The following is a 12,119-nucleotide window of genomic DNA, read 5'->3' on the forward strand; positions in this document are numbered from 1 at the left end:
TTAGTGCAGTTGCTTGTTTCTGATAGGCCCCTTTTACAAGGCAAACCCTCCTCCAGCCCCAGCACTCCCAGACCCCATCTGCTGGGCTTCTTTGTGTGGTGTCTCAGCTGAGTCATGCCTCACAGGTGCAATTTTCTACTCTGGTACATTCTAGTCATGAACAACTGTACCCTGGACTATAGGGCCCTTAACAGTCAGGATCTTATCTAACTTGCACACTGTGCTGGTGATTAAGCTGTCATCTCTCTGCTCCAAACCCTCCTTCCTACGACCTGCTTTGTGAAGCTGGGGCTGGGACTCTGAAAACCGCATTTCTGCTTTGCTGGCTCTTAGGCTTTGTCAATAGGGGATGCTCCAGGGTGTTTTTAGGGCACCTGGATTTGTGTTTGTTTTAATCATGTATTGTAAGACAAGCAGACTTGGAAGGGAATGTCATAAAGGAAGAGGTTTACTCACAGTTCCCTAGAAATGGGAAGCAAGGTATACCATGGATGTGGGATGGGGGCACAGAGAAGCCCCGGGCTCAGTCAGGAGACAGAGGGAACAAGGGGAAAATGTAGGCAAGAGTTTTTCTTGTGGTTTTCATTGGAAAGAATGGGCAAGGCAGGGTAAGTAGGCCTAGAATTGGCTAGTTCGAGTAACTTCAACAGGCTTCAAAGGAGCTATCCTTAGGTGTCTGGTAGTGAGCCCTGCAGTCATTAGGGCAGGCAGATATTGACCTCAGCTTAGGAGAGGCCAACAGAATAAAAGGTGGTGGTTATGGGCTTTGAATGGGTTACTTTGCATAAGAAAGGCGTGCTCTAGGGTAAGTTGTTAACTGTCTTTAGGAATTAGCTAGTGAGGGAGAGACAGTCCCTGCAAGGTCAATAAGGCCCCAGTTTGTCAAAACGTCAAATAAAAGAAATAAAAAGACACGATTAATACACAGGGAGAGAGTGCAGGCAATGATAGAGATAGAAGAAGACACTCATTTCTTCTGTTGATTCCCTGTGAATGTCCTGTGAGCTGTCTGGTGGTCTGCATGTTCGGTGAGCATCACTCCAGCAAAGCTTCTGTTCTACTCCCTGGCAGCAGCAGGGCCTTCCTGGAGCAGCAGCCGAGACCAGTTGCTCTGCGATTCTCTCCAGAACTGACTCTACGATTTCCCACCACTTGCAGAGTCAGCCCCGGTGTGGTCTTCTCAGAGACACCGGCACCAGCCAGACAGTGCCCTGTCCCCAAGAGGCCTGGGTCTCAGCCCCATGGAACCCTCTCCCAGGTTCAAGGACACCAGCATCATTCAAGCAGCAATGACCCATCCTCAGAGATGAGTTTCAGCTCTGGAGTGCCCTTCTTCTAAACTTACAGATGTTAATAATTGTAAGAATTCAAACCTCTTCTAGTTCCCTCAGTCTTAGGAGTGGCAACTACTCCTCTATAATATGTTGTTGTGTTGTTGTTGTTATTTGTTGTTGCTGTATGTTGTTACTCATTGCTTTGCTGACCAGGATGGAGTGCAGCGGCATGAACACAGCTCACTGCAGCCTCAATCTCCTGGGCCAAGCAATCATGCCACAGCACCCTGAGTAGCTGCGACTACAAACATGTACCATCACAGCCAGCTTTTTTTTTTTTTTTTTTTTTTTTTTTTTTTTTTTTTTGGTAGAGGTAGACTCTGTGTTGTGCAGGCTGGTCTCAATCTCAGTGGTATATTTTGCTGTTGCGGTTTTTGCTCTTTTAGTGCCCTCATTCACAACTTTATACCTAGTTAGCAATTGTTTATATTTAATTCTTTTTGTTCACATTATTGGTGGTATTCTTTCTCCTCATTGGACCACAGCTGCTTGAGAAATTGGTCTCAGGAGTGGTCCCAAGAAGTAATTCCTCAAAAATGTTTTTTTTTTTTTTTGGAGGGGGGGAGATGGTGGTGGTGATTATATTGCTTTAATGTATTCTTGGGCTTGAACTCAGTGCTGAGCTCCACTGGCAATAGGAAATGGCATGCTAGCAATCCATAGCATGCAGTGATATTATGATGAATCACATAATTGCCTGTGGTTGATTGTGATGAAGTGCCTATTTCACTTGGTCATTGTTGCAGTGATGATGACTGCAAGCAAACTATGGTGTGGGATGGATTCTTTTGAATACACTAGAGTGCTTATAGAAAGAAATGACAAGCTCAACTGAATATTCACTTGGGACCGTGACTCAATTTGAGAAGTAATTAACATGTCTTAGAAATAGATGATATAAATGTCTCCCAAAAATGGATACAGTGACTATTGCAACTTTGCATCTCTTCATTTTGGGGAGACAATTTGTTTATATGAAAGGGTAGTTGTATCTTGTTAGGCAGAAAGGCGGTTGCTTTTATTCTTGAAAAGCTGACATATATGGAGAAAGATGTAAAAATATGTGCACATGAATCTTGAATAGTTGAACCAATGGACTGTGCCGGTTATTAAGCTTTTGTCTATTGCTTTAACCCATCCTTCTATATTCTGTACCATATTGTTGGGGCAGGGACTCTGTAAACTGTATTTCTGCAGTGCCCAAAGCAGGCTCCCTCTTAGGCTCCGTTGCTGGGTGGTACAAGAGGGAGACTGCAAGGCTGAAGGAGGAAGACACTGGTTTCTTTCCTTGGTCTTCCTGAACTTGTGAACATCTCCTAGCAATACTTCCTCACCTGGACCACAGTGAGGTAGGAGGCGGGACTAGACTCCAGAGGTGTGGCTCAGACACTGGACCAGATTGAGGACTAGCTAAAACAGGGTAGGGGTGGAAGCAGTCTTCCAATCACACATATCCACCGTGTACCATGTCAATTTATCATTGTCATGGCAACACCAGGGAGTTGCATGGCAACTGCCCCTTTCCATGGCAATGACCTAATGACCCCAAAAGGCTATGCCTTCCCTGGAAATTTCTGCACAAACTGCCCCTTGATCTGCATGCAATTAAAAGTGTGTATAAATATGACTGCAAAACTGCCCTGAGCTGCTACTCTCCGCCTCCAGGCTAGCCTTGCTCTGCAGGAGCAGTCACAGAGCTGTAACATGTAACACCACTGCAGCTGTAACACTGCTTCCTCAGTAAAGCTGTTTTCTTCTGCCTCTGGCTTACCCTTGGATTCTCTCTTGGGCAAAGCCAAGAACCCTTGGGGGCTAAGCTCCACTTTGGGGCTCGCTTGCCTTGCATCAGAGGCAGTTCCTTCCTGTGGAGGTTGCTGAACCCAGTTTGCGATTTTCCACATTCGCAGAGCAGTCTTATGAGCTTCATTCAGACTCCAGCAAAAGCTGAGTGGTACCCCTTCCTCAGAGACCTGAGGTGCAGCTCTGTAGGGCCCCTTGGCTAAGCTGGCATTTTAATAATTTAAATACCTTCCCTTTGTTCTCCCAGCTCTAGGAGTGGTCATGGCTTCCTCTAACTGCTGCCTTCAAGAAACCATAAGTCCTTTTCAGTTCAGCAGTTAGTAACTTTACACATAGACAACTATATATATATATATATATATATATATATATATATATATATATATATATATATATTGAGATAGAGTCTTGCTCTTGTCTTCCAGGTTGGAGTACAATGGCGCAATCTCAGCTCACTGCAACCTCTGCCTCCCAAGATCAAGCAATTCTGCCTCAGCCTCCCAAGTAGCTAGGAGTACAGGTACACGCCATCACATCCAGCTAATTTTTGTATTTTTAGTAGAGACAGGGTTTCACCATGTTGGCCAGGCTGGTCTTGAACTCCTGACCTCAGGTGATCTGCCTGCCTCGGCCTCCCAAAGTGCTGGATTACAGGTGTGAGCCACTGCGCCTGGCCGACAATGATTCTTTATATTAAATTTTCTCTGCTCAAATAACTGCTGTGGTTTCTGTCCTGATTAGACTCTTCCTAATACAAAGATCATAGTATCCTTTGGATCAAGCGTCCCCAAACTACAGCTCGCGGGCCGCATGCCGCCCTCTGAGGCCATTTATCCGGCCCCCCGCCACACTTCAGGAAGGGGCACCTCTTTCATTGGTGGTCAGTGAGAGGAGCACAGTATGTGGTGGCCCTACAACGGTCTGAGGGACAGTGAACTGGCCCCCTGCATAAAAAGTTTGGGGACGCTTGCTTTGGATGGAGAATCTTGTCTGATATAGGAGATGCTAAAAATGATGTTTGTTGAATTAACGACAGTCACATTTATTGAGCTCTTGCCACCTCAGGCTTTGTTCTACATGTGTCATCTCATTTCATCATCAAAGTAATCTTATGAGATAGGAACTATTTTCCCTCATGAAATACCAAATAAACACTGATACGTAGTGCGTATTAAACTGAGTGTACTACTAGGTAAGGCAGGGGAAACCTGATCCAATACAAAGTTAGGCCATGCAGGATTGGGTTTTCAGATTAAATGTTAATAACCCAGGACGATTAGCTAATACATTGAGAGTTTCCTTTTCTTTTTTTAAACAGTATTTTTTTTTTATTTTGTATTTTCGTAGGTACCTAGTAGGTGTATATATTTATGGGGTACATGGGATGTTTTGATACAGGCATGCGATGTGTAATAATTACATCAGGGTAAGTGGGGTATTTGTCACCTCAAGCATTTATCATTTGTGTTACAAGCAATCAAATTATACTCTTTTAGTTATTTTTAATGTAAAATTAAATTATTATTGATTAGAGTTCTCCTGTAGTGCTACCAAATACTAGATCTCATTCATTCTTTCTATTTTTGTACCTATGAAGTTTCCCCATTTCTTCTCCCCACCCTTCCCACTACCTTTTGCATCCTCTGCTAACCATTCTTCTACTCTCTATCACCATGAGTTCAATTATTTTAATTTTTAGCTTCCACAAATGAGTAAGAACATGTGAAGTTTGTCTCTCTGTGCCTGGCTCATGTCACTTAACATAATAACCTCCAGTTCCATCCATGTTGTTGTAAATGACAGAATCTCATTCTTTTTTATGGCTAAATAGTATTCAATTGTGTATATGTACCACATTTTCTTTATCCATTTGTCTGTTGGTGGACACGTAAGTTGTTTCCAAATCTTGACTATTGTGAATAGTGCTGCAGTAAACATGAGAGTGCAGATATCTCTTCGAAATACTGATTTCCTTTCTTTTGGGTATATTCCCAGTAGTGGGATTGCTGTTTCATACGGTAGCTCTATTTAGATTTTTGATGAACCTCCAAACTGTTCTCCATAGTAGTTGTACTAATTTACCTTCCCACCAGCAGTGTATGAGGGTTCTCCATTTCTCCACATCCTCACCAGCATTTGTTATAGCCTGACTTTTGGATAAAAGGCATTTTAATTAACTGGAGAGAGATATCTCATTGTAGTTTTGATTTGCATTTCTCTGATGATCAGTGATGTTGACCACTCTTTCATATGAACATTAAGGGTTTACTCTTAGGTGAGTAACATACAAGGAAGAGCAGGTCTCATGAAGACTGACACCCAGTCCAAAGATAAGGGTGGGTTTGTAAGGGTAAAAGCCACACAGTTTCCTAAGGAGAGGTGATTGGTTTAAATAAGGCTTTAGCTGTCCTCTCAGGATTATCTGACCTAATGGAGCTGAGCCCCACTTCCATTTGTGCTTTTTTTTGAGATGGAGTCTTGTTCTGTCACTGGAGTGCAGTGGTGTGATCTCGGTTCACTGCAACCTCCATCTCCCGGGTTTAACTGATTCTCCTGCCTCAGCCTTCAGAGCAGCTGGGATTACAGGCGTGTGCCACTATGCCCAGCTAAATTTTTGCATTTTTAGTAGAGATAGGGTTTCACCATGTTAGCCAGGATGGTCTGGATCTCCTGACCTCGTGATCCACCTGCCTTGGCTTCCAATGTGCTGGGTTTACAAGCGTGCACCACCATGCCCGGCCATTTGTGCTTTTTGGAAACTTTGTTGACCTGGTAAATCTATGAGGTTGAATCCAATTAACCAGTTGAGGCGCAAATCACAAACACAAAAAGTTCCTCATCAGGTTAAGGTGTTGGTTTGTTGGTTTGTTTGTTATGATTTCTTTTTTTCTGATCAATTTCCCCGGAAGCAGTTGCTTTGGTTCCTTCTTCTGGGACCCGAACTGATCGATTTTTGCATTTTGTTTCTCATCCAGGCTCAGAGCCATGCAGTGTGTGAGTCCATCTACACATGCTCAAAGCTTAGCAAAAATTTCCTTTATCATTGGACTTTTACAGATAGACCTGTGTCACAGAAGAATGAAGTAACCTTCCCATGGTCACACAGCTGGTAAGTCATAGAGTCAGACTTTGGTAGGTGTGGTAGGTAATTTATTTTTCATGTGAATCAATTTCCTGCTGCTATTCTAACCTTTAGGTACCCATATGGGCCAATCTTTCCTAGTCAAGCAGGTTGACTTCAGAATTAGTGCATTTAACCACTTCACTGACTGCTTCTAGGGGCAAAGGGATAGAGAGGAGAAAGGAGGGAAGAAGAGAGAAGTGGGGGATCCTCTGTGTGTATTAAGAGCATGTACTTTACTGGCAAATAAATGTAGGTTAAAACCTCAGATCTGCTTTTTGCTACTTACAACTTATGTGGACTAAGCAAGTTATTTAGTTTTTGTTTTGTTTTGTTTTGTTTTGTTTTGTTTTGTTTTGTTTTAGAGACGGAGTTTCGCTCTTGTTACCCAGGCTGGAGTGCAATGGCGTGATCTCGGCTCACCGCAACCTCCGCCTCCTGGGTTCAGGCAATTCTCCTGCCTCAGCCTCCTGAGTAACTGGGATTACAGGCACGCACCACCATGCCCAGCTATTTTTTTTTGTATTTTTAGTAGCGACGGGGTTTCACCTTGTTGACCAGGATGGTCTCGATCTCTTGACCTTGTGATCCACCTGCCTCGGCCTCCCAAAGTGCTGGGATTACAGGCTTGAGCCACCGCGCCCAACCAGTTATTTAGATTTTTTAAGGCTCAGTTTCTTCATCTGTAAAATGAAAAACAAAACAAAACAAAACAAAACAAAACAAAACAAAACAAAACAAAAAAACAAAGTACATACCTAAAAGGGCACTCAGTTTAATTTACTCCAGGTGATTTTTAAAACAGCATACCAATTTATGATCCATGACTGCCCCCTAGAGGTAAAATTAAAATACAACCCCCATAATTACAACCCCTGAAAGAAGCTGCAGACTACAGCTGTGATTATAGATTCAAGTTGGCAGTAAGATTCATGAGATGGCAATAAATTGTAACCTAGAATATAAGGCAGGAGATATGGCAGATGCTGCATCTTCATCTCACCAGACGGTCCAGTGGCTACCCAAGTACACAGGTCCTGTTTTCATTCATCCATAGGGCACTTACAGCTGCCACGGGAGAGCCAAGGTGTGCAGTGACCACTTTGACTCGGAACCTAAAGCCTTAGTCAGGTGCAGGGGCTCACACCTGTAATCCCAGCACTTTGAAAGGCAGAGGCAGGAGGATAGCTTGGACCTAGTGTGAGATCAGCCTGGGTCTCAGGCAAGACCCTGTCTCTGAAAAATAAAAATAAAAATAACCTGAAGGCTCCATTTCCCACCAGTATTTCCTGTCATTCGCAGTTGCATAAGTTCATGGCCTGTACGCTCACTGGCAACACCTCCAAACCCATGCGCAGTTCCACACAATTGTGTAGTCAGCATACACAATATCCCCTGTTTATGTTAACTCTGCAGTTTCCAAGGTAACAGTATTGTGGAAGACCAAGGTCAGTGTCAGGCAGGCTTGCATCAGCCCTGGCCTGATATTAATTTTCCCTTTACTCACAGAAGGATAATTTAACATTAGGAAATTTTTCCCTGTGATTTGCCGATTAACTGATAAAGGAGAAAAATCATACAATCCTCTCAAAAATGCAAAAAACATCATTCAACAAAACTAAATGTGGATTCATAATTTTCAAAACCCTTAGCAAATTAGGAATAGAAGGGAACTTTTTCAATCTGTTAAAGGGTATCTACCCCAAACATAAACTTTATGCTTAAAAGTTTGGAAGCATTTCCATTAAGTGAGGAACAAGACTGCTATCAGCACTACTATTCACCATTATACTGGAGCTCCTAGCCAATGTAATAAGAGAAATAAGTAAGAGGTATTAGCATAGAAAAAGAGAACACTATCCATATTTGCAGGTGATATTACAGTCGATCACAAAATCCAAGAGAATCTAGAGAAAAACTATTTAAACTAATAAGAGAGTATTATGCATAAAGGATACCATTCACAGGGTCAGTAAGAACTCTAAGGCATCTAGGAATGTATCTCATAAAGGATGTACTAGACCTTCATAGAGGACAATACAAAATGTTTTTAAATATATAAAAATAACATAAGTAAAATAATAAATGGCAAGATATGGATGGGAATACTTACTATTACAAAGGTATCACTTCTCTCCCCAAATAAGTCTACAATTTTAATTCATTCCAATACAAACTCAGCAGGATTTTTTGTTGTAACTGGATTAATGATCCTAAAGTTCACATGAAAGAGTAAATGTCCATGAATATGCAAGATACTTCTGAAAAAAGAATAAAATGTCAGATATAACGATTGTTAAACTACAGAAATTAAAGAGAGTAAAATGAATTCAGATCGACCTAAAGGGGAAGAGAGCCCAGATAGAGTCCAAACACATGAGTCTTTTACTCACCTGCAAAGCCTCACATGATCTGACCTCATCTCTCCAGCTACCTGTCTCAGCTCTCTCCACTTCAGCCACACTGGCCTTGCTGTTCCTCGAACTTGCCAGTCCAGGCCAGTGTAGGCTCTTGGCTCTGACTTTTCCATCTGTCTGGAATACTGTTCATACAGATAATTCCCTTACCTTATTCTGATCTGTATTTCCATATAACCTCAGTGAGACCCACACTGACTTCTCCGTTTAGAATCATCACTCGTGTCTCTAACTCAGATCCTTCTTAACTCAGATCCTTCTTGCCCTCCTCTACTTTTTCTCCGCCCCCTCTCAGAACTTATCACCTTCTAAAACCCCCCAAAAATTTACTTATTGTGCTCATTGTTTTTAAAAATCCATCTGCCTCTGCTAGAATGTAAGCCCCTCAAGGGTTGAAATCTCTGTTTTGTTAGATCCCAAGTACTTTAACAGTTCCTGGCATATAGTAGGCACTCAATAAATACCAGTGGAATAAATCAATGGAACAGGGCATTTCCAGGAGTAATAAATGCTATAAAATAAATAACACAGGGAGATATGACAGAATAACTGGGGCAGTCTTCGATAAATGAATAATCAGGGAAGAACTCTCTGACTGGATGACTTGTAATCGTGGGCTGATCAATATTTAGCAACTGACTCCAAAAGCAAAAGCCCTGATTTAGAGCTTTTGCCTGTTTCCGTGGTGTAAATATTCCTGCCATGGCCGATTGGAAGTTACTAGCATAACATCATTGAAAAGGGAGTTGGAAAGAGATGCACATTCCTGGCTCTCATAAGCTGATGCAAGCCAGCTCCAATAACCACTGCACTTGTATGGAAAAGGAGAGCTCCATACAGGATTCCTGAGTGAATCACTAGAATGTAAACTCCATGAGTACAGGGATTTCCTGTATCCCCAGCATCTAGAATATTTCCTGGTATATTATGCCTACTTAGTAAATACTTCTTGAATGAGTGAATACAAACATAAGGGTAGGAATTTCTTCATTCACTTTTACTCAGGTGTGTGCCTAGCTTATTTGCCACCTGGAATTTAAAAAATAACTTTTTTTTACTGTCATTTCTTTTCATATGACAAAATCATTTTCAGTAAAATCATGAAATAAAGTGAATAATAATAGTAATAGGCCAGGCGCGGTGGCTCACACCTGTCATCCCAGCACTTTGGGAGGCCAAGGAGGGTGGATCACCTGAGATCAGGAGTTCAAGACTAGCCCGGCCAACATGGTGAAACCCCGTCTCTACTAAAAATACAAAAATTAGCTGGGCATGATGGCGCGCGCCTGTAATTCCAGCTACTGAGAAGGCTGAGGCAGGAGAATTGCTTGAATCCGGGAGGCGGAGGTTGCAGTGAGCCGAGATCTCGCCATTGCACTCCAGCCTGGGCAACAAGAACAAAACTGTATCTCAAAAAAAAAATAATAATAACAATAATAAGTCCCAGAAAATAAAAAGCAAATAGTAAGAACTTTTGTCTAAATAAATGCCAATATAAATGAATATTGCAATACAAAAAAATGAAGAGTAGTTAATGAATAATTCTAATTACATTAATGTGTTTCTTGAAAAAAGGAAATAAACTTTATGCTCATTTTGTTCTGTCACAATAATTAATATTATGATTATAATTTTTAAGCCTTAACTTCTACAAATTTGTCAATGACTGTGTCTAAGTTATCTTTTTTGCATTCTTATGTTCAACAAACAGTACAGACAGATTTTGATTTTTCTCTTTATGGGGGAGTTTCTAGTAAAAACTGGAAAACCCGCTAGACAAATTCTTAAAAAACTATAACACAGATATATTTTTCTATCTTCACTCAGAGTTGATTGAAAAACCCATTTTATTTCAAATTTAAAAAGGTTCTTTCACATGAAGCAACATATATACAAATACTTAGGAAAAATCTGAAGCGTAGGATAAATTTTGCAAAGATTCATAAAAATCTCATCTCACAAATTCCAGAGATTAAAATTCTGTCCATGTACTTATTCATTGGAACTTAAGTAACTTTCGAATGTCTCCTCTGTCAGAAAATTTCCATTAAAATATATCTACCAGAAACTTTATCAAGTATTTATATTATATTTGGTTCAAATAAAAGGGTTTTGCTTCTCCTGCAAAAATCGGAAATTTGCTAAATCCTGATGAACATTAGCATTGTTTGACCTGTTTGTTTAGAATGAGTGTCTAGGTCTCTGTGGAAACAATTTAGTTCTACAAACAATATCATTTTTTATTTCTTCTGGTAGTGTAAGACTGGCATCTTTTTTTAAAATTCATTTTTGAGACAGAGTCTCACTCTGTTGTCCAGGCTGGAGTGTAGTGGCATGATCTCGGCTCACTGCAACCGTCACCTCCTGGGTTCAAGTGATTCTCCCATTTTAGCCTCCCGAGTAGCTGGTACTACAGGTGTGTGCCAACATGCCTGGCTAATTTTTGTATTTTCAGTAGAGATAGTAGAGATAGGATTTCACCATGTTGGCCAGGCTGGTCTCAAACTCCTGGCCTCAAATGATCCATCTGTCTTGACCTGCTGTGGTGCTGGGATTACATGTGCGAGCAATATCTTTTATTGTTTCTCCTAGTATTCCTCTTTGGACTTCTTTTTTTCTAAGCAAATATCCATTTCCTTGCATTTTATTGTTCCATAATTAATGCCTGCCCCTATAATTTTGTATACCAGTTGAAAGTGATTAATTTTGAAACTGCTTTATTGAGTTGTATCTTACCTATCATGAAGAGCATCTATTATACATGTATAATTCAATGATCTTAAGTAACTCTCTAAATCACAATCTAGCTTTAATATTTTCATCATCCAAAAACGTTTACTTGTGTCCATTTGTAGTCAATCCCTGCTCCCACCTCCATTCCAAAGCAACTATTGATCTGCTTTCATTGTCTATATATTTGACTTTTTTGGGAAATTCTATAAAAATGGAATCATGCAATATGTCGTCTTTTGTGATTAGCTTCTTTCTCTTAGCAATGCGTTTTTGAAGTTCAGCCACATAGCATCTATCGGTTTGTCCCTTTTTAAATTGCTGAATGGCATTCCATTATGTGGATATTTTCTTTATATACTCACCACTTGATGGATATTGCATTGTTTTCACATTTCAGCTACTTATGAACAATTGTGCTATGAACATTTCATGGACAAGTATTTGTGTGGACATATATTTTTCTCTCGGGTAGATATCTAGGAGAGGTATTGCTGGATCATAGTTAGAGTTTAAATTTTAGTAGGTGCCAAACTCTTTTCAAAATAGGTGCACCTTTTATATTCCATCAGCACTGTAATTTCTTTTTTTGCTGAAGTGCAGTGGCAGGATCATGGCTCGCTGCAGCCTCACCCTCCTGGGCTTAATCGATCCTCTCACCTCATCCTCCCTAGGAGCTGGGACCACAGAGCATGCGCCACCCTACCTGGCTAATTT

The 12,119-nt window shown here is 41.0% G+C and overlaps 1 non-coding gene across 1 annotated transcript; it reads right to left on the reverse strand.

The window, feature by feature from the left end:
• Nucleotides 1–10,412: 10,412 nt before the first annotated feature.
• Nucleotides 10,413–10,475, reverse strand: LOC120366205 (U7 small nuclear RNA). Its single transcript, XR_005580943.1, has one exon. It is a non-coding gene; the product is annotated as a U7 small nuclear RNA (small nuclear RNA).
• Nucleotides 10,476–12,119: the final 1,644 nt, after the last annotated feature.

The sequence above is a fragment of the Saimiri boliviensis genome, chromosome 11, assembly GCF_048565385.1.
Source record: "Saimiri boliviensis isolate mSaiBol1 chromosome 11, mSaiBol1.pri, whole genome shotgun sequence".
Classification (NCBI taxonomy): Eukaryota; Metazoa; Chordata; class Mammalia; order Primates; family Cebidae; genus Saimiri; species Saimiri boliviensis.